This window comes from Triturus cristatus, chromosome 2_1 (genome assembly GCF_964204655.1).
Source record: "Triturus cristatus chromosome 2_1, aTriCri1.1, whole genome shotgun sequence".
Taxonomy (NCBI): Eukaryota; Metazoa; Chordata; class Amphibia; order Caudata; family Salamandridae; genus Triturus; species Triturus cristatus.
The window spans coordinates 296,024,975-296,049,910 of record NC_140581.1 but is presented as its reverse complement, the minus strand read 5'-3'; positions in this window follow the sequence as shown (position 1 = coordinate 296,049,910).

The following is a 24,936-nucleotide window of genomic DNA, read 5'->3' as shown; positions in this document are numbered from 1 at the left end:
AAAACCCGGGTACGATTCGTCATACGGAGCGTATTCTCCGTACGACTCGTACCCGGGAAATCCGCCAATAGCATTTCTGTACGAATCGTACAAAACACCGTATGGCTAAAAAATACCTACGAGTCTGATCCTGGACAGCGCGTACGCGACGTCCGTACGGAGTCAGGCAGCGTTTACGGACCAGCAAGTACGATTCGTCCCTACGTCACTCCGCACAGCTATTTTTTTATGGCAGCCAAAAAATGCCGGAAAACTGAGTCCGACGCGAAAACGAAGCCCCGGTATGCGACGGACATCCATGGACCCCATCCTACGTGTCATCCCGGCCCTCTTAGCCTACGACCTGGTGCCCCGAACCCGACGCACACGCCGCAGAAGGTGAGAACAACACCCAGGGGCCAAGCGGGTGAAGGGCAGGAAACATACCCCCTACCCAAATAAAAAACTACAATATTGAGGACATACATTACCTCCAGGGTCTGGTCACTCTGGGAGGCGTGTCCACCAATCCCTGCGTCCCGCAACAACAGAAGAGGACGTGTACATGTACCCCTACGGCAACACTACAATAGTGATACGCACCGTACTCACACATCCATAGCGTGGGTACGGTCCGTAGCACTATAGTAGTGGTGCCGTGGGGGTACACGTGGTACAGACCATACACACGCTCTCTGAGCGTGTGTACGGCCCGTATCACTATGGTACTGGTGCTGTAGGGGTACATGTGGTACAGCCCGTACACACGCTCTCAGAGCGTGTGTACGGTCCGTATCACTATTGTAGTGGTGCCGTAGGGGTACACGTGGTACGGCCCGTACACACGCTCTCAGAGCATGTGTACGGTCCGTATCACTATTGTGGTGGTGCCGTAGAGGTACGCGTGGTACGGACTGTACCCCCACATTCAGAGCGTGTGTACGGGACGTACCACGCGTACTCCTACGGCACCACTACTATAGTGATACGGACCACACCCACACATACATAGCGTGGGTACGGGCCATATCACTATTGGTTTGGGGCTATATGGGTACGCGTGGTACGGACCGTACACATCCTATGAATGTGGGGTACGGTCCGTATCACACGTACCCCTATGGCACCAGTACATTTGGGATACAAGGCGTACACACACCACGAATGTAGGCCTACGGCCTGGTGCAGCATATTACCTTTATATTGGTGTGTGTGTAGGCCCAGGACAGCAGTGTACTGCACCAAGGGGGTGGCTGCATAGGATTCCCAGCTGTGGACAGACATGTGAGGGGTGGGTGCAGAGGACTCCCAGCAGTGGACAGAGACATGGGGGTGGGTGCATATCCCTACCAGCAGTGGACAGAGACATGGGGGTGGGTGCATATCACTACCAGCAGTGGACAGACATGTGAGGGGTGGGTGTATATGACTCCCAGCAGTGGACAGAGACATGGGGGTGGGTGCATATCAACACCAGCAGTGGACAGACATGTGAGGGGTGGCTGCAGAGGACTCCCAGCAGTGGACAGAGACATGGGGGTGGGTGCATATCAACACCAGCAGTGGACAGACCTGTAAGGGGTGGCTGCAGAGGACTCCCAGCAGTGGACAGACATATGTGTGTGGGTGCATATCCCTACCAGCAGTGGACAGAGACATGGGGGTGGGTGCATATCACTCCCAGCAGTGGACAGAGACATGGGGGTGGGTGCATATCACTCCCAGCAGTGGACAGACATGTGAGGGGTGGCTGCAGAGGACTCCCAGCAGTGGACAGACATGTGAGGGGTGGGTGTATATGACTCCCAGCAGTGGAGAGACATATGTGTGTGGGTGCAGAGTACTCCCAGCAGTGGACAGAGACATGGGGTGGGTGCATATCACTCCCAGCAGTGGACAGACATGGGGGTGGGTGCAGAGGACTCCCAGCAGTGGACAGAGACATGGGAGTGGGTGCACATCAACACCAGCAGTGGACAGACATGTGAGGGGTGGCTGCAGAGGACTCCCAGCAGTGGACAGACATATATGGGTGGGGGCAGAGGACTCCCAGCAGTGGACAGAGACATGGGGGTGGGTGCATATCCCTACCAGCAGTGGACAGAGACATGGGGGTGGGTGCATATCACTACCAGCAGTGGACAGACATGTGAGGGGTGGGTGTAAATGACTACCAGCAGTGTCCTGCAATATGAGGGGTGGGTGCATATCACTCCCAGCAGTGGACAGAGACATGGGGGTGGGTGCATATCACTCCCAGCAGTGGACACACATATGTGTGTGGGTGCAGAGGACACCCAGCAGTGGACAGACATATATGGGTGGGTGCAGAGGACTCCCAGCAGTAGACAGAGACATGGGGGGTGTACATCATTATCAGATGACCACAACTCCATGGGTGTATGTACGCATCCCTAACTTTGGACAATGATGATAGTGCCATAACAACACATCACTGACAGCAGTGTCCCACTCCCAGGAGGATGGATGTCTTTCCCCCACTGCATGACACACCACATGTGGGTGTGAGGACAAATAACACATGCATACCCACCCCTGGCGGATGCAGCATAATACACACACTGAGATCATGCCACAAGACTGTATAGTCATGTCACTGCCTACTAAACTAAGAGAGCCACAGGGAACACACACTGTCACGCACATCCCAGGACTGATAGGAATGTACAGGTGCTGGGACAGCCAACAAGATGTTGTCTCTCATGGAAGGAATAGGGTGGAGTTCCCACAGATACAATGCCCACAATTGGGAGTCAGGTGCCCAAATACCCTGCAGAACAAGTACAATATGTGTGCTAGGCCGGGAGTACACACATGCATAGTGCTGAAAAGGGAGAATTTCTCCATGACGGCATTTCAACATACTCAATACACAAGTACAGTGACTAGCAAGGATGGCACAGACGATGCAGCCGGAGACATTGCTGAGCAGGCATGGCAATAGTTGAAGGGATCCATCACCAACAAAGGAAATGTAGACACAGGTCAGCACAACAATTGTGCAACTCTTTGCAGGGAAGATGTCAGGTGCCACAGAGGAAGGAACACTCCTTGGGACAATGTCTCAAAACCAAAATAACACACACTACCAATGATTATTTGCAGAGACCTTGTGATGGCACGCAGATACCATGGTCCACCTCATGACCATCAGACTAGAACATTTCTCAGAACCATAACACATTACCACAACACCAACTCCTGGAGCCTCAGTACCAACATCAATACCTGAAATGCAATAGTGTTCAAAGTAAAAATAAAATGCTTTATTCAGCATAAAAACAAATTATGAAATCACACTATATACAAAGGCCAATGGCCAGTCCATAATAGAAGTCCTTGGGGGGACACATGGGCACGCGTCTCCCCTAGCTTGCCTGCACAGTGGAACCCTCAGGTTCGTCGACCGGGGGGGTGGGCATCATGTGGGGAAGGACCAGGCACCGCAGGGACAGGAGGGGGAAGGGTAGGTGTGGTGGGTGCAGGGGTGGACGTCTCCACCACAGGGGGTGGGGCAGCGCCAAAGGTGGAGGTGAGCTCGGTACTGCACACTGCTGCCAGGGCGTCCAGAGTAACCCCTGAACCGGAAGAAACCCCAGGGCCAACGGAGGGGGGGTGGCCGAGGGATGGGGTGCAGCGCTCTTGAGGGAGGGGGTGGACGGGGGAGACTCAACTACCCTGCCCGGGGACTTCCTCGCCCGCTTGTGGGGTGGTGTCACAGTGGGGGTGAGGGGCAGCTCACCCATGTCAACCTCTTTGGGTGTCAGTTTGGCAGGGGAGCAAAGGGGATTGCTTTTAGAGGGACTGGGTTGTGAGGCCTGCAGACTCAGACTGTGGCTGCGTGTATGTCTTTTTAGCCCAGACCCAGTGGGTGTGCCTACATCCCCCTGAGTGTGCGTGCAAGGAGGTGTTCGCTTGCCCTTACTTGGCGGTGTGCTGCCTGTGTCTAGTGGGGTGCGTGCTTGGGAATGTCTGGGTGTGCATGGGACAGGTATGGGAGAGGGAAGTGTGGATGGGGCTGGGGTAGGGGGGGGAGAAGCACTGCAGGACAGTCACTGCTGCCGTCAGAGAAGAGTCCATGGACCGCAGAAACCTGCGTTGTTCAGACATCGTTGCTGACATGCCCTCCATGAACGACACCATCTGTGTCAGCAGTGTGGTGTGGCCATGGAGGACAGTCAGCACCGATGCCTGCCCAACCTGCAACTGCCGCAGTATGTCCACAGACTCTGCACTGAGGGCAGCAGGGGTGACAGGGGCAGGGGGTGCGGCGCCTGTCCCGAAGGAGACATGGTGGGCCCTGTACGGACAGAAGGGACCGGAGCAACTGGGAGGGCGGTGATGGGAATGGAGGAGGCGGGGACAGATGTTGGGCTGCTGCCAGCTGTTGTAGCAGCCTCCGCCCCCTTGATGAGGTCAGCCTCAGACCCGTCTGCGTCATAGTTGGAATCGCCACCAGACAGGTCCTCCGACTGACTCCCCTCACCCTCTGTGCCACTGGCTCCCGCAGACTCGCCAGCACTGGTGGCACTGGTGCTGGGTCCCTCATCCAGGTCCATGCAGGTGTCTCCCTCGGTTTCCAATGATGATGCTGTGGGCAAGGTGAAGATACAGAAAAACATCAGTCACCTGTATACATCTGACACATGAGTACAAAACCAATAGGTCACAGTGCATATCAGGCAATGCATCATGAGTAACAGCTAGATTACTCCGCACATATGCAAGCCCTGTACTCCCCAGTTGGTAGACCCACCATGCCACTTGGACACAAGGACAACTAGGACACACCAGCCCAAAACTTGAATGAGAAATACACTGAGAAGCTAGTGTCTGGGAACAGGTGAGCACAGCAATACAATGAAGTCATGCCACCTCTTGTTTACCCTGAAAGAAACAGTAGTGGTGCACCCAAGGCAAAGTAACACACCTCAATACCAAAGGTGTCCCCACACTCAGAGACCTGTAACTACTTTGGAACACAAAACGAAAAAATGTTGGTCCCTTGGGAATTACAATACTTTACACAATCGACATGGTCAGAATGTGGGAATGTGCCATTTTGTAAACAGAACACCCATGTGCCTTCATAAAAGATAGCTCCCAAGGAGGTTCACACAAAACTAGATTTACCCAGTCATTGAAGAAGCTGGCAGCCTTCTTTAAAGAAGCCACTGTTAGAAAGAAATGGTGTTGCAGAAAGTACATATACATGGGCCCACGGAGGTCTTGATGACCAACAACCAAGGACTTACCCAAATTCCACAACACTGGGGGAACATGTATATGTATAATCAGAAAACCAGTCTCATTAGAACAGTGCCTTCTTTTAAAATGTGCCAGCGTGTTCCCTGAAAGTGTAAAGGTGGTTTGTTGTGCACTTCCTTGGGAGACATCTGTCATGCAGGCACATTATTGTTCTTAACAACAAAACATCAAACTAAAGCATTTAAAACATGAAGACCTGTTGACAAGTGTTATGAGTGCCAAGGTACAATACCTTTTGACTAACAACTTGAATTATGTCAGTTGTCACATGGCCATCCGTTACCTGATGACACAGTTGGCAACACATCTGACCCACTGCCTGTCATGTGGAGTGGCACACATGTCCAAACCCAGGACAATGCATAAGCTAATGGGCCTGCAATTGTGTCGTAAAAAGGCATACCTGCACTGAGGGGACACCCTCATTGCAAGCCAGAATGTCCACACAGATGTCAGCACACAAAGACCAACCTACGTAGCATCTGGACCACACACTGGTGCAAAAAATGTATGAGCAGGAATCATGTATTTAAACAATTGACACATGCTGCAAAGCACAAACATTAAACCCTGCACAACATCACTGGGTCACTGCACGTTGAGTCTCTGTCCAGCCAATTATCACACACAGGTCAGACCTGGCAAGGAGACATAAGGTTTGGCCATGTAGGCCTCGCCCGCACAAATCCCCCATACCTGAGACAATGTGATTGAGACAGATCAAGAAGTGACACCTCTTAATCAGGGTTTACAAAAACGTGCTGCAAGAATTCCCAAATGTACTCCACATCACCTCGTGAGGCTGGCAACACATATTTGTGACAAACAACCATCAACAGATAGTTGTGAATAGACACACAGGCACTGCCCAGTGTGAGTATGCACAAGCCAAATGGGGTCTCCCTGTCCAGTGCAAACATGTAGCACACTTTGGATAAATACAAATGAGGCCAGGGAACAATGCCACAGAGGCAAACATATACTGAACACACTGAGAATGGACACAGTGTTGGATGACACACATGATTACGAGGCAAGGGTGTCTCAGGGGACTGTAGTGGGCTCACTGCTCCTTGTTCCTGGAATGATCTGACTGTAACATGAGCAACCGTCCTGGCACTATGCATATCTCCCACTCATGCACATCATGTCTGAGGCCACAACATTGGTCATGCATTCTGTAAGTGGGTTCATTTGAAACCTCACACTCCTATGTTGAGACTCATCATCAGTGCCAACAAATATGGACCCCCAACAGAGTGAACAGGACAGGGCACAGGCAAGGTACCAACACATGTCACAGACCACCCTCCCACATGATGCAGAAAGCAATGTGCACTTGGATTAACTGGCAGCCTAGATGACCATGTGCAATTGTGATTACACACAGACCAGGGGACACATGTCAAGGAGGGGAAGGGATGAATAAGAGCACCGGTTGACTTTGGGGAACAGAATATGCACTGCACATATAAACCCTGGCAGTGTATCCAGGCTACATAGCACTTACAAAAGCTGGGGACACACAACACAACAAACAGACATGCACCTACCCCCTCCTTGCTGCTGTCTCTCCTGTAACTGCCTATCCAGGTCAGGGAAGACCACCGCCAGGACATGCATCATGTGGGTGGTCAGGCGTCGGCGCCCGCCGTGGGGGCATGGAGGTGAGAGCCCCAGCTGGACCCCGGCGATCCACCGGGTCCAGCACCAGATGTCCTGCCATCGTTTTTGTACTTGGGCTAGGTACCGACTGCAACCCCCCGCTGATCTCACGGCCCTGACAATCTCCTTCCAGATCCCCCCTTCTCGTAGGCAGTTACCTGTGAGGATGACAAAGTGAGACAACATCACTACACCTGCTCCATATCACAGAGACACACATTTGAACATCTTTGATATGTTGAACAGGGCATAGGATGCTGCAAGGAATAGCATCTTTCTCATATAGACATTGGCCTCTGTGAAAGCCCCAATGCACTACATGCTAGTGAAAGTACACAGGTGGTAGGAGGGGTGCGACACACTCCCTGATCATGGCACACACTGTGCATTACATGCAACACCAAGCTGATGGACAGCACCTCAAAGCAGTTACATGCCCCAGGCCACTGACGCAACCTCAGCAGAGTACACAGACACACAAAGGCACAGATCAATCACCTGCCATTGGCAACAGCGGATACAAACCTCACTCTGCACATGTGCCACTTGCCTGTGGGTTGTCACAGGTGTTGGGCTGGCTCAGCAAGTCAGACACACAGCACGGCTTACTTCTCACATCAGATGGGTAGAGCTGTTGCCTCCTCCATGCAGCTTTGGTGCAACACTTCACATAGACACTCACCCACATGACAAGGAACATTCACACACATCAATGTCCAGGAGGGCGTACACATCACTTGGACACTCTCACCACAGGTCCACTCAACTCATACACATCTGTGGGTACAGTCACCTGTCACACCGGGGGACCACTGAATCACCTCAGGACAATAGCCAAAAAATGCCACCAAGGATTTGCCAGGCTGTATGTGTCATGCACTATGCAGTGAATGTCACAGTAAGCACAATGCAAGTGAGGAGTGCACACAGGAACTACATCATGCTCTGCATGAGAGACATAAGCCTTTCCCCCCCTGGGACCCACTCTAAACAACATTGCATGTCTGTCACACCTGGACACAATGCCAGAAGTGACAGTCACAAAAAAGGTGCACAGTCAACGGTAGTGGGGTCAGCACTCACCTGCACCCCTGGTCTCCCATACAGCCTGGGGTACTGTGGGAGGAGGACATCCAGCAATGCCTCATTCTCCTCAAGTGTGAATGGCTGAGCCCTCTCCACAGTACGCGACATGGTGCCAGAGGAAGCACAGGCAGCAGCAGTGTGGTCGACAGGAAAGTTGTGCAGGCAAGTGCCCTCTCATGGGTTCTGGCTGACTTATATCTGTCTTGCTGGGGGCTTTCATTTACAGGAGTACAGAGTGATTGGTCAGACTCATTTGCATCCTACGTTTCCTCCAATCCCTTTAAACATACACCAATGACACGAATTAGCATTGTTCAAATTTTGAGCATCATAGCAAGGCAAACGCCACTTTGCAACATTGTAATTTTTGGGCCAACTGACTTTTCAAGCCCACATGATGGCCACATTGCAACTGAAATCTCTGTATCCATGACAACCAGCATGCATCTTGGGCCTAATACTTGTCCCCTATGTAATTTATGATTCCAAAAAACATGTATGGTGCGTTTCCCACGTACCCGTACACGTACGGCACCACTACAATAGTGATACGCACCGTACTCACACATCCATAGCGTGGGTACGGTGCGTATCACTATAGTACTGGTGCCGTAGGAGTACTCGTGGTACGGGCCGTACACACGCTCTGAGAGCGTGTGTACGGTCCGTACCACACGTACTCGTACGGCACCACTATTATGGTGATACGGGCCGTACACACGCTCTAAGAGCATGTGTACGGCCCGTACCACGCGTAAATGTACGGCACCACTACAATAGTGATACGGGCCATACACACGCTCTCAGAGCGTGTGTACGGTCCGTACCACGCGTACTCCTACGGCACCACTACTATAGTGATACGGGCCATACACATGCTCTGAGAGCGTGTGTACGGCCCGTATCACTATAGTAGTCGTGCCGTAGGAGTACGCATGGTACGGACTGTACACATGCTCTCAGAGCGTGTGTACGGCCCGTACCATGCGTACTCCTACGGCACCACTACTATAGTGATACGGGCCATATACACGCTCTGAGAGCGTGTGTACGGCCCGTATCACTATAGTAGTGGTGCCGTAGGAGTACGCGTGGTACGGACCGTACACACGATCTCAGAGCGTGTGTATGGCCTGTACCACGCGTACTCCTATGGCACCACTACTATAGTGATACGGGCTGTACACACGCTCTCAGAGCGTGTGTGCGGGCCGTACCACACGTACTCGTACGGCACCACTACTATAGTGATATGGCCCGTACACATGCTCTGAGAGCGTTTGTATGGCCCGTACCACGTGTACTCGTACGGCACCACTGCTATAGTGATAGGGGCTGTACACACGCTCTGAGAGTGTGTGTACGGCCGTATCACGCGCACTCCTACGGCACCACTACTATAGTGATACGGGCCGTACACCCGCTCTGAGAGCATGTGTACGGTACGTTTCACACGCTTACACTGGTGATAGGAGGCGCACACGAAAGGAATGGAGTCTCCGACTCGCACAAGGCTGTACATCAAGTCATTGTCATTGCAGACTTTCATGTGCAGGGCCTAGGTGTGTCAGGCAGTGATATTGCACATGTCACCTCATGTAGTTGCACAATTGATGTGTGATGACCTGTGTACACATGTCATGTGTGATGGGGCACTATGTGGCACACTTCCCCTTCACACTTTGCACATGTGTGCCTGTAGTACAAACGTGTCAAGCACAGCATCACTGGTATGGCACAGTCACCACCACCCGCAACTGTCCCCTGATGCCAGGGACAGGGACACTAACAACTGACATTCCACGATCAGCGTGCCCCGATGTGACTATGTCATGTGTGTGTCATGTGTTCCCATGAGCTTGCTGTTAGTGTTCCGTCAACTACATCTGCTGTTGCTGCATCCAACATGTGTCTGTGTGGAGATGGGCATGGCACACATCTACGCTCACCATGCCACATGTGGATTCCCACGTAAGCAGGGTCTGTATGCATCGGACATGATATTTTCACATGAGGACATATCTGCGTCGTCTCAATGTCTGTGTTTTCTGTTTTCACGTGTACCCCTTCAACGCAATGTGTTTGATCTGTACATTTGAAATTCCATGTGACCAGTGCGTCTAGCTTGCCGTCAACTGTCTGTATGAGATGACATCCTTTAAATGCAGCTATGTGGATGTATGTCACTCCTGTGATGTCTCTGGCTGGTCACTCAGACTGGCCCCCAGCTCGTTTCAGGGCATGTCATGTAGCCTTGACAATAAACGGGTGTATCTGGCTTTTCGTAGGAGTATCACCAAGCTGGCATACGTGTCCTGGATGTATTGCACAGACCAGACTCTGTATTTAGCTGATGTGTAGTAGCTGTTTATCATGTGCTCTGTTCATTGACATTGATGTTGTTATGCTCTCAATCTTCGTTATTCAATTCAATTTTCTGCAGGGCACTGCCTGTCCCCCGACCAATGCCAGATTTGGGTGCCATAAGGGAACGTGCCTGCATCCGCCGTTACAGATTCACTCAACAGTTGATTGAGGACTTGACCGACAAGCTGGCACCACACCTCCAACCGCAACACAGGTATCCTACTGCGCTGATCCCCAAGATGAAGGTGATGGCAGCCCTACATTTTTTTGCCACAGGTATGTTTCAATTCACCATAGCTGATGTTGGTGGCATGTCAGAGAAAATGTTCAGCCGTGTCCTGCGTGATGTTTTGGCAGCCATGTTGGAGCACCTTGATGAATTCATCCATTTTCCTACTCCTGAGGAGTTGACAGGTGTCAAGGGTGATTTCTATGCCCTGGGAGAGATGCCTCATGTCATTGGGTCCATTGATGGGACACATGTGGCTTTAGTACCACCACAGGCACAGGAGGTAGCCTATCGCAATCGTAAACATTACTACTCTATAAATGCCCTTGTGGTGTGTCTTGCTAACATGCTGATTTCCCATGTCTGTGCACGTTTTCCAGGGTCAGCACACGATGCTTGCATCATGAGGTGTAGCAGGGTGCCACAAATGATGCTGCGGCTGCAAAACAAACAAGCATGTTTTGTTGGTGGGTATACTCTGTTTTTCCTGTGTGTTGCAGTATCTTTGGCTCTTACGGCATCTCCTGACCCACTTATTTACATGATGTTTCCATGTAGAGGACTCTGGCTATCCCAACATGCCATGGCTGATGACACCTCTCTGCAACCCAAGATCAGCTGCAGATCACCGGTACAACAATGCACACGGGCAGACCAGGCGAGTGATTGAGAGGACGTTTGGCCTCCTGAAGAGCCGATTCCGGTGCCTTCACAAGACAGGCGGGTCCCTCCCATATGCACTGGCAAAGGTATGCAAAATCTTCCTCGTGTGCTGCATGCTGCACAACATGGCAGTGGAGAAGGCAGTGCCACTCATCCTGGAGCAGGATGAGCAGGAACATCCACCCGTGGAGGATGAAGGGCTTGGTCACGAGGCAAGTGAGGAGGAGGAGGAGGATATCCAGAGTCAGCTCATACGCAACTTCTTCTCATAATGGTGAGTCACTGGGTCTGAGTGTGCACGCTTGTAGCCTTGGGTGGCATGTGTTGCAATGTGTGTGTCCAGCTGACTGTATGCTAAGTGACTTAGATGTGTGTTCTGATGTGTCACTCGAGTGATGATGTAATTCCACACATTTTAGCAGAGACACTTTCTTTTAAATTAGCATGGGGACAACATTGTTCCTGTTTAGTATATGACCATGTATGCAGAGAAAAATCTTTTAGCTGACTTCTTGTGTGTCTGTCATTCCCAGGTTCTTGCGCATGTTGTCTGCTCGTGTCATCGTTGTCCTCCTGCTATTCCTCATGAGTATTGCAACGTGTGCTGAATCAGCGTTCCATGCACGGACATGGGGAAATGTCATTTTGGGTAAGGATTGCAGCAAGGCATTTTGGGGGTGGTACGTGTTTGGAATGTGTGGGGACTGCTTCTGTGCATGTTGTGTTACCATGCATACATGTCGACTCACCATGGGGCACATAACATGTATCATGACTCCCATGAATTGATAGTCACCCTTCGTGACAGTCATCTGTAATGGATTTTGGATTCTGATGAAGGCATCAATGTGTGTAAAACTTCCCTCTGAAACATACGGGATGCTACGGGTGGACATAGTGTGGGACATCCCCATAACAGGCTCAATGGGGAATTGCAGCCTCTCTGTGTGCAGCAGGAGGTGTTTGGCTCATCCCCTTAACTTGTTTGCCAGTTCATTTGGATTTACAACATCCGTGTTGTGAAGGGGGTGTCCAGCGTAGGTCCCACATGTTCAGTCAAATGACCTGTGAGTCTGTTCATATTGATGCATTTCCCTTAGTGTGAGCTTGAGTAATAAAGGTGTTCCTCACCCTCCAAAGTGTCTCATCTCTGTCAGTGCAGGTCTCTTGCCACTTTGCATGCGTCATCTCTGGCATAGTTGTCAAAGATTGTGCATATGAGTGTATGTGTAGTTCGGCAACATGCATGCAAGTGGTGAATCGCTTGGTGCCCAAGGCCCACCCATATGTAATAATGCAGATCCCTTTTTTTTAGAACTGCAACGGTTCAGGAAGGGAAACAAACAAGCCTTCCAAAAAGAGAGAAACATACAAAAACCAGGAGGGGTAAATGCAGATCGAGATCCCATCACAAAAGAAAGGATGGGAGTAACAACCAGATCGGGGGCCCGAACACAGCAAATGTGATTGATGAAATGAATACAAGTGGTATTGATCAGATTAATGTTGTTAATTTATCGGATCACACTTTAACTGACACTGAAATAAAACTATTGAGCAAAGGATTGGGTTTCTGTCCAAGTGCTTTTCCCAACTTTACAACACTACATGTGAGCTGCTTTAAGCTGACTAGGAAACTCAAACTACACAAATTCTTTGCAGAAAGACATAAATGGCTGTCAGATCCAGCAACTACTGAAAATCCTGATAATATCCAAACCATCAGGGATATAAAGGATATACAACTTCTATTATCCTTGGAGGAACAGGATATTCCAATGTCAATTGACACCATTACTAGAGAACTGAATCTGGACACATTTTCTGACTCAGACAGTGGTCTGAAAAATAAATCCAGGTTTACGCCCCACCTACCAGGCCTCAATGTGATTGACACTTTTCAGGAACTGGTGTATCAAGATTTAAATAAACTTGAGGATCGATTTCATCTGAAAAATATGAAGACGAAACAAAACATCACTAGTGATTAGAAAAAGGCATTAGAATTGTTGCCCGGCGATGCCTCCCTTGTCATAAGAGAAGCAGACAAGGGGGGCAACGTTGTGCTAATGAATAGGATTGACTATATCCAAGAAATTGACAGACAACTTGCAGATTGTATCACCTATGTGAAAATGAGTAGTAACCCCACGAACATCACCATAACAAAAGTCGAAAATAGTCTAAAATATTGGAAAGAACTGGGTCTAATTTCAGATACAAAATTTAGATATCTGTTCAATTCAAAACCAACTAATCCGTGTTTATACATCTTGCCCAAAATACATAAAGGTGGCCCTTTCCCACCGGGAAGACCCATTATCTCAGGCATCAATTCACCGACAGAAAGAATATCTGAATATATTGACCTATATCTTCAACCTCATGTGGTCAATTTACCATCTTATATACAAGATACACGGGACATTCTAAGTAAAATTGCTGATGTGGAATGGGTACCAGACCATCTGTTGGTCACTATGGATGTCTGTTCCTTATATACAAGTATACCGGGAGATAAGGGTATAGATGGCGTACAACACTTTTTAGACTGTCGACCCATCAACATGTATGAACACACAATCATGTTATTAGATATGATCAAACTAGTGCTGGACAACAATATTTTCACCCATAATGGCTATTGGTTCCGCCAAATACGAGGAGTGGCGATGGGAGCCAAATTCTCGCCATCATTTGCGAATATGTACATGGGTCTTTTTGAACACTCCCATATTTGGAGGAACTGTCCAGGTCACTTGGTTGAGAATATCCTATACTGGGGACGATTCATCGATGACATTTTATTCTTCTGGGCCGGAACAAACGATGCCCTAGAGGAATTTTTTGCTTACATCAATGATAATGATTTCAATTTATCCTTCACAAAAAATCAGAGCACCAAGCAGGTCAATTTCTTGGATCTAACTGTCATGGTTGATGGTATTAGATTGGTCAGTCTACCCTACAGGAAAGCCACCGCATGCAATGCAACACTGCATGCTAGTAGTGCACATCCACCATCACAAATTAATTCCATTCCGTATGGAGAAATGTTGCGTATTAAACGCAACTGCAGTGATGAAACTCGACTTGACAAAGAATTAACAATTGTAGAAAAAAGATTTGAAATGAGAGGATATTCTAAGAATATAATTAGATCAGCAAGACTGAAAGTCAACAAGGTTGATAGAAGGCACTTACTTTTGAATACCAAGAGAAAGAGAAGAACATCCAAAGCAATCAAGGGTGCCTTCATCACCCCGTACACCAGCTTGAGCTCAGATGTATATAAGATCTTGAAAAAACACTGGCACCTTCTCACTCATGATATCAGCCTACAGGGTGCCATTGGATCAAAACCTTTAATAATTCACCAATGAGGGCGCACACTCAGACAACAACTCTACCCTAGTTTCATTCCTCCTGAACAGCATGTCACGTGGCTACCCTCTGCCCCAAATGGTTTCTTTAGGTGTGGTTCGTGCAACATGTGTAGTTTTGGACTGCATAAAATCAACACTTTTAAGTATAATACGGAGAAATCGTACACCATTAGAAGGTTCATCAATTGCAATACTAAATGGGTTGTATACTGTATTAAATGTGTTTGCACCAAAATATACATTGGAAGCACAATTAGACCTCTGAAAGAGAGGATTCAAGAACACATTCGTGCCATCAAAAATAAGAACACACAATATCCCCTAGCAGTTCATTTCAATACTGAACACACACCAAATGATCTACGTAGACTTGGCTTTCATGGTATTGATGCAATAAATCAGAACGCACGGGGTGACATTACGTCACAATTACGTAAACTAGAGAGTACCTGGATCATCAAATTGAGGGCGGTGGAATGTGGGCTAAAGAGATGTGTGAATTCCTATAAGCCATGTCAAGATACTCATGTGCCTTCTTGCTGTTATCTTTACTATTTTTTCCATCCATCTGATTCCCTCTCTCTATTTCTTCAAGCTGTAGATACTGGGCATGTGATCCTTTTGGATACATTGCCACCGGATGGGTATACCTTTCCAAATTTTGAGTCGTTTTGAGTTTGTTTCATCATTGTCATGTGTTTGAGATGACTGGACAGGTCACTATTGGGTCTGTTTTCTTTCCGTCCCTCACTCCAAATTGATGAATATTATCTTTCAATTCTTTACGTGCCTTCAGTATCAAGGACGCATGGACTTCACTCATATCGATCAATTATCATTAAGATTCACGAGTAAGTGGGACGCATAGGTTCATAGGGACTTAATTGGATTTGTCCAACTTTGTCCCCGTAATGACATACATGGCAAGTCTTGAAAAGGTAAAGGGATTGACCTAGCATGTACATGTTCTTCATGCTTATCATTATAATTTTGCGCTTTTCAATTTGAGAAAGCAAGAACAGTAACTCTCTATACGGTCGACTAATATCACATCCTGGAGATTCTGTTATCTATACTTGACGAGTGAAGCAAGTCTTTTTTCTATCTTCATTAGAGGAATGTTTTCTGTTCGTATGTCCTTTGTGGGCAAGTGCGATGAATAATTTATATCTTGGTTGCAAGCCTAATTCCTACAATTTTGTAGGATTAGTGATTCTATTTACATGTATCAGAATTGTAGATAGAATACGCAACCGTAGTCATAGTCCGCTTTCTATGGCCATTTGCCGTGAGCATAAAGACCATCAAAATGGCACCCGCGTTTATTGAACGCCGAGTTGCCATGCGTCTCTTACAAGACTTCATTCTATGAATCAGGTGAAATTATTATTATTTTTTTTACCATATGGCTCTAATACAGGTTAGATGCATTCCAAACCAAAACCTGTACTGTGAAGTTAGATACATGTACGAGGGTGCACAAGCACTAACGACAAAAATCTTTTTCTTTTTCTTTTTTATTTTGTTTGCTGGAACTTCTATTGATATCACGTCGTCTGATCCACTTTATAACATAGGACTTATCAAGGTCCGGTGCTCGTTTCCCAGGAATTAATGGGATTTTTACTCGTAACGACGACAAACCGCTCTCTCAGAACGTGTCTTAGTCTAACATATCAACGTGAAACAAGATGATCAATTTGACGTTGGTGACTTGGGGTAAGAAATAGGCATGGTTATTACTTGAATTATCCAACGTGATTATACTATACCCCTGTTTTTACAAAGTCGGTTTTTGAAACCTTCTCCTTTTCCCTTCAGAATTAATCCAGCAAGAGATTGGTACACAACCATCTACATTGAACTAGTTAGGAGATACAGCCTCGACATTCAAGGTGAGAGGATTATCTCTAACATTGAGTGCGGACTACAGGTTTTGTAAATTATTCTTGTGAGCCTTATAGCTTTGCTCTGGTTTTCACTGTCGGTGTTTGGTGGTGGTACCATTCACGTGGTGTGTTCACCTTCTTTATTTTCGGAATCCGTCACGGTGTGCTGTTTTATATTCTTGACACGGAGTTTGGCGATCACCACATTTAGCTATGTGGGTTTTATGAATTCAGTAGGATACACATCAAGTGCAGTCCTATTATTGAGGATATACTCATGGCGATTAGCTAATCATACACATTATGTTCTACTTTAACCTGCAACTATAGATGGTGCTCCTGTGTTTTAATATGAACAATTCCTTGTTACATTTGTGTGTTAATTATTTTGTGTTCTCCTGTCAAAATTAATATATTGGAAGGTTGGAGTAGCGTATCCCCATACCTCTAGTTCCAAGTTAAATCTGTACAGGGAGGTGGGATATGCAACGCGTTATATTACGGATATATGAACATGTATTCGCAATTGAAGTGTTTTGTTTAAGGGCATCTCAATCTGTGTAAACGTCACTGTGACTTGAACTGGTCACATCTGATTACTGTACAATTATTGTCATATATGTATTTTTCTGCAGCCTTGAAAAAGCCCAGAGGGCGAAACACGCGTCGGCTGCTGCTGTTCTGCGTTGTTCTCTGACTATTAAATCTCTGCGACAGGACCTGATTGGAAAGCTTCTTTCTATGCTATTATGACAAAGGACATTTGAACAACTGACTACTGTTTATGTTGCTCAGGTTCTAACTATACCTTTGGATTACAGTTATCATCTTTGGGTGTGCTCAGGTGTATTTTGAATCAACATGCATGCAGTTCTTCATGGCTAATAATCTTTATTGTGCATGAAGTCCATGGTTGTGTATGTATTTGGGCAGGTTTCTCCCCCCAACGGGCCGACAACGCCTGCTGAGGGTGTGTCTCCTGTGCGCAGCTCGGCCTTCTGTTTCCTGATCCTGTGTCAGTCATCTTTGGTGATTGTTCATCCATTTTCTCTGGGTGAGCCATGAGTAACCTGACACTCCTTCCTTTACATACGCCTGTTGCAGTTGTCCTTTCTGACATCCTTGTCTTTGTGTGCTACTTTCGGCCTAGTTTCCAGTACATGCCGCCTGCTGCTGCGGCCCCTGCGGCAAGGGCTCACCAAGTTCCCGGATTCTGCAACCCACACGCCTCCAAGATGCTCCTCCCTTCCTCCCTCCACGCATTCATTAGGCTGTCATCAGCTTGTCTGTGCCACTGTTGCGGCCACGCGGTGCCAAAGGCAGGACCGTCAGTGCATGCAACGTGCACATTGCACGACCCTCATGTCCTTGCATGACCCACATCACACAACAGTCTCATGTTGCAGCCACCATCCAAGCAATGTCCAACCGAAAATCAACCGCCTGCTCTCAGGCATACCCTAAACGCACACACGACACCTTCGCATGCTGAGTGTGCAACTCCAACTGCCTACACAGCGCTGCCCTGCCTTCCAGGCCCTATCACACCAACCAGGTCATGTCCCTCCTACTTCACACCGGCTCCGTCCAACAGCACGCCATTGGACTCTGTTACCTCCTCAACACAACAGGCCCACACATCACCTTCATGACAGTGACCTGGATAAAAGCATTCTCAGCACAGAACTTCTTCATTGCCATCTCAGACGGATACAAGAGCACCCGCAGGGACGGCACTAACAAAACCCGGAGGATGAATTGATATCTATTCCTAAGTACGCACTCAGGGTCACAAATCTGGTTTGGCACAAACCCCCTGCAAACCCCCAGAGTAACACTCATCTACAGATCTCCAGGCCTACATCCACAATTCCGCAAAGCCATCAACACGTCCATCTTCATGCATGCCCTCACATCCACAGGATACATGTGGCCGTGGGCCAGGACCTTCTGGCTGGATGAGAACCACACAAAAACCAAAGGAAATGATGGACGGAGTGTTGAACATTGCAAGCACTCACCCCCAGTCAACTGATCTGGGTTTAATCCATGACCGTTCTTTAGCCCACTCTGCCACCCCAGTTCAGACATGGCCATATGCAAATCAGTCTGACCCTGTACCTCATGGGAACAGTCCAGCCCGAACTGCCTAGCCATGTCTTCCCTGGACTGGAAACAAGCTTCCTAGGACCGGTTTCTGGCATTTCAGCCGTCTTCAGCCAGGCTTGCTTGAATCCAGTGGCAAAGTGAGCAAGGGACTCACGTCTGAGCATACCCTGCCAACTTATGGCGAACAAAGCAAAAACCAAAGGAAATGATGGACGGAGTGTTGAACATTGCAAGCACTCACCCCCAGTCAACTGATCTGGGTTTAATCCATTACCCTTCTTTAGCCCACTCTGCCACCCCAGTTCAGACATGGCCATATGCACATCAGTCTGACCCTGTGCCTCATGGGAAAAGTCCGGCCCGAACTGCCAAGCCATGTCTTCCCTGGACCGGAAACAAGCTTCCTAGGACCGGTTTCTGGCATTTCAGCCGTCTTCAGCCAGGCTTGCTTGAATCCAGTGGCAAAGTGAGCAAGGGACTCACGTCTGAGCATACCCTGCCAACTTATGGCGAACAAAGCAAAAACCAAAGGAAATGATGGACGGAGTGTTGAACATTGCAAGCACTCACCCCCAGTCAACTGATCTGGGTTTAATCCATCACCGTTCTTTAGCCCACTCTGCCACCCCAGTTCAGACATGGCCATATGCAAATCAGTCTGACCCTGTGCCTCATGGGAACAGTCCAGCCCGAACTGCCAAGCCATGTCTTCCCTGGACCGGAAACAAGCTTCCTAGGACCGGTTTCTGGCATTTCAGTCGTCTTCAGCCAGGCTTGCTTGAAACCAGTGGCAAAGTGAGCAAGGAACTCACGTCTGAGCATACCCTGCCAACTTATGGCGAACAAAGCAAAAACCAAAGGAAATGATGGACGGAGTGTTGAACATTGCAAGCACTCACCCCCAGTCAACTGATCTGGGTTTAATCCATCACCGTTCTTTAGCCCACTCTGCCACCCCAGTTCAGACATGGCCATATGCAAATCAGTCTGACCATGTGCCTCATGGGAACAGTCCAGCCCAAACTGCCAAGCCATGTCTTCCCTGGACCGGAAGCAAGCTTCCTAGGACCGGTTTCTGGCATTTCAGCCATCTTCAGCCAGGCTTGCTTGAATCCAGTGGCAAAGTGAGCAAGGGACTCACGTCTGAGCATACCCTGCCAACTTATGGTGAACAAAGCAAAAACCAAAGGAAATGATGGACGGAGTGTTGAACATTGCAAGCATTCACCCCCAGTCACTTTGCCACTGGATTCAAGCAAGCCTGGCTGAAGACTGCTGAAATGTCAGAAACCGGTCCTAGGAAGCTTGTTTCCGGTCCTGGGAAGACATGGCTTGGCAGTTCGGGCTGGACTGTTCCCATGAGGCACAGGGTCAGACTGATTTGCATATGGCCATGTCTGAACTGGTGTGGCAGAGTGGGCTAAAGAACGGTGGTGGATTAAACCCAGATCAGTTGACTGGGGGTGAGTGCTTGCAATGTACAACATTCCGTCCATCATTTCCTTTGGTTTTGCTTTGTTTGCCATAAGTTGTCAGGGTATGCTCAGACGTGAGTCCCTTGCTCACTTTGCCACTGGATTCAAGCAAGCCTGGCTGAAGACGGCTGAAATGCCAGAAACCGGTCCTAGGAAGCTTGTTTCCGGTCCAGGGAAGACATGGCTTGGCAGTTCGGGCTGGACTGTTCCCATGAGGCACAGGGTCAGACTGATTTGCATATAGCCATGTCTGAACTGGGGTGGCAGAGTGGGCTAAAGAACGGTGGTGGATTAAACCCAGATCAGTTGACTGGGGGTGAGTGCTTGCAATGTTCAACACTCCGTCGATCATTTCCTTTGGTTTTGCTTTCGATGAGAACCACACCAGCATCCATCATTGGTCCATCCACATTAGCATCCACGTCTCCGACGAGCAACACACTGCCACACACCCCGCTACCAATCCCCCAAAGATGCTTGATGTAAGTCAACACAGACATGCTGTGTGGGACACTGTAATCAAAACCACCGCCACACCCTGCAACCTCACACACTGGATCAGCAACTGATCCAACAATCTAGCCACATTGACGGACTTTCCTGTGACGCACATCAACAATTAAGCCACCTGGGACAAGGCAGACCTACTGGACTCATACACGTCTAGCAGGACTCTTGTGCACAGCTTGCAACACAAATAACCATCAGTGGCCTTACAACCCTGGAAAACGGCACACACAGCCATCACCATATCATCAGCAAGGACAATTGGAGATCCTTCAGATGGGGCCGAGGCCAAAAAACCGCATGACTTCAAGGAGCTCATCAGCATTGTGAGTGCAAGACATCAGCTCTCCATCCAAAAGACACCCCACCTTGCAAGGCTGAGCCAATCCCTTGCAACTTTCTACCACTGCAAGCTCAAGGACATACACGCAAGCCTTGGCCCTCAGAGGCAGAACGCACTATTATACTCTCAAGGCTCTCAAGGAACATCACCGTGCTTCCCTAGCCAGCAAATGTCATCAGGAAGACAGTCAACGAGCAACTGACAAACTTCCTCCACGCAAAGAGCTCCAGGCAACCTGCACAAGACCATCTGCCACAGTAATCACCCCACTGCAACCGTCATCATTGCCACCAACACCAACAACTTTTCCCTGCTCAACAATGGTAAGGCCACCCCCCTTGACCTCTCCACAGCATTATACACGATGTGCTCACACACTGTCAGCTCACACATCTCCAACACTGGTATCCAGGGGATGGACCAGGATGAAATCACCAAGTAGCTCACCTGCAAGGCCATGGGAGTGGGACTCAAGCCTTAAGCATGTAGTACAGTGGTGTCATCTGGCAGATGGCCCAGGGCTCATCTCTCAGCATGTCAATATTCAATGTGTCCATGACCCCCCTCTCCACCATCACATGCTCACACAACCTCATTATCATCTTGTATGCCATTGACAGCCAGCTGCTCCTCACCCTCACCAAAGACACAGCCATTACCAGTTCCAACCTTCAAGAAGGCATGAGGTCCGTTGATGAATGGCTGAACATCAGCCACCTGAGGCTGGACTTGGCCAGGACTGAGGTAATCATCTGAGGATTGTCCCCTTACAGCTGGGTCAACTCCTTGTGTCCCACCCGCCAGGGCACTGCACCAGCACCCAGTGGCCACGCACACAAGATGGTGTGCATCATGGACTCGTCGCTCACAATTGCCATGCAACTCACCAGCATCTGTACCTCATGCTGCAACACCCTCCGCATGATGCAAATGATCCACAGATAGATCCACTCCAAGGCAAGACAGACCGTCCCCCAGGTCCACGACACCAGCCATGTTAACTACAGCCCCGCCCTCTACGGAGCAAGTACAGCCAAACTCCCGGAAAACGTGTCCACATCCAGGGTGCATCTGCACACCTCAGCTTCAACATCCCGCGCCCCAGCCACATCCCCGTCCACCTGAGATAGCAGCAATGGATCACTGTCTGCTGCAGGATGACCTTCACACTCCTCACCCACACTCAGGAGGCAGTCAACAACTCCAGACCCCGACCAACCTTGGACGTCTGTCATCCAAGACCCCGTTGGGCCAACTCCGTGCATCCAACCTTGCCCTGGCCACCATTCTTCACATCCACCGAACTCCAGCATGCAGGAGATAGTTCTCCCACCTGGCCAAACATACCTGCGACTCCCTCCCCGGGGACTTCAACATGAGCCATGACCTCTACGCCTTAATGATACTCTTCCAAATTGGTCTGTCCGCACAGTATTGCAAGCCCCCCCTCAGCAGCTTGAGGCCATCACGGGTGAGTATTGTGCTCCATGTCTGTATTGGATGATACATTGTGACCCATGTGTGTCCTGTACCAGACTCAGATCCCAGGGTATGGATGGCTGGAGTTAGTTCAACACTCAGGCATAGCTTGACATTTCCCCACACGTATGTTGTGGACTCATGCAAAATGACTGCAACATCTAATTAAAGAAATTTAGTTTTATTCTCGGTGGGGGGCGTGGTTTGTGGGAAAAAATATGTGCTATACAGTGTGCCTAGAATCCAAAGTTCACAGGGGGAGATGGGATTCTTGGCATTTAAAGTCATCAGAGTCCAGGACACAGTGTTTGCCATCATTGGTCAGACTGTGACCAGCAAGTCCATGTGGCAGAGAATGTCAGTGAATGAGGTGATGCTGTTGCGCATGAAGGCCAGGTGCCAGGCCAGGTGACCTGGGAGATGTGGATGGTCCGCTGCCTCTCACGGTCTTTTCCGTGGACGACCCACCTTCCTCACGGGACCCTCAGATGCAGGCCTTGACGATGTTTGGGATGCTCCGTCGGATGAATGCTCCTCCTCCTCCCTCCCTGTGGCTGGTGGTGGTCTTCGCCTGGTGGCACAGGGAGGGTTGCCCATGTTGTCGGCGATCCGACGGATTGAATGGCTTATGTCCGTTTGCACCGCTAGGAGCTCAGCCAGTCTTGCCTCCATCCGTCCTTGGTGTTCTTGTTGACTGGCGTGTTGCTCGGCCTGCTGGTTCTTAATCTCTGTGAGGGTCTCCACTACCTCGCTGATGGCCCTGGTGTCACGCCGGTATGCGTCCATGATGTTGTGTATGTGTGACATACCGGTCCCTTCAGCTGGCTGGTCAGGTACTCGCCTTCGCCTGCCTCCACTCCCACCACCCCTGCCCACACCAGCGTGGCCTGCCGTTGTGGGCACATCGGGTCTACGGGACCCCTGAGGGATGGCAGTTGCGGGGTTGTCTGCCTCCTCCTGGTTGCCCGGCGAACCTTGTCCCTCCAGGTCAGACTGGCTCAGTTGTTCAGTGCGGGCAGGGCTCCTGGGTGTCTCCTGGGATGTGGCAGGAATGGGGGTGGTGGTTGGCACAGATGTTCCTGAAGCAGGTGCTGCAGGGGCTTGGACACCAGAGGGTCCAGGTGGGTTGGGGTCATCCGCGGAGTGTTGAGAGGCGTCGCTGCCGGTGGGCTCAGGTTCCTCCCGAGCCTGGGACTGTGATTCTTCACCCCCATTGTTGGGGGGAGATCCATGAGGTTGCCCTGTGTGTGAGAGAGAGACAATGTTAATGCTGTTTCATGTGACATCCATGTTTCATACATATTCAAGTTGGCACAGTTCCTCCAGGTAGTTGTATGTGCCTAGCATTCTCCTCAATGTTCACTTGTTGATGGGTATGTTGCGGGGGACAGATTGATATGTTCTCCTGAGTGTTTGACATGTAGATTTTTGGCTTGGATGCTTCTTTGGCTATGGATTGATCTTGTTGTGTCACTTGTCCATTGTGAGAGTGGGTAAATCCATTGCCTGCCCCGGGGGTGTGTGCTTGTGTAAGGGGTGTGTGTGACAGGGCCTGCTGGTGGGTGTAGTGTGATTTGGCAGTGGGTCTCCCAGGTGATGTATCTGTCCCCCCATGGAGCATGCTGCCATGACAGTGAGTGTGAGTTCCTGTCCTTGATATCTGAGCTTGTTGTGTTGGTGCTTGAGTTTGCAGTGGTCACAGGAGGGCCTTGCCCTGCCTACAGCAGGGCCAAGTATCAGCTACCTTGTCAGTACTTTGCCAGTCCCTGTGCATTGAGCATGGTGCATGGGTATGTACCTGGGCCATATGGGCTGAGGGCAATGGTGTCTGATTCAGAGTTGAACAATGTGTTTTGTGAGCCCCACCCTCCCAGCATCCCGGACATCCAGTCTTGGGTTAGTGCTTCGTGTAGCCTGGGACATGGCATGGCCTTGCTTTGTGAATGAGGCATACACATGTTAGTGGCATGAGCGTTGTTTTTGAGTGTGGTTGTGTCCGGTGAGGGCTTGGGGGTAGTTGCGTGCATTTGGTGTAGTTGGGGTGTGGATGCCATTACCCCCATGTTACGTAAGTTGTTTGTGCACTCACCAGGCTCTGCAACTCCTTCGAGTCCATGTACTCCCACCGGCGGAAGCGGGGCCATCACCTTCTCCTCCCAGGGATGGTAATGTACCGGTCTGCGGGGCAGCCCACCTCCATTGATGTTGCTCTGGGCGTAGTCCTTGTTCATTTTCCGCTTGACTGCCCTCCGCAGATCATACCACCTGGCTTGGCATTCATTCCTGGTCACGAGTGGTACAGAGTTCACTACGTACGGGACGTTTTACATACGCTTGTGTATTCAGAAGGGCGGTACGGATCGTACTTGTGCGCTCGGACTTCAGTTTTACGATTTGTAGGTAAAACTGTCCGGGTACGTATCGTAGACTTTTTCCCGATACGAATCGTATGTATTTTTCACGTACAAAT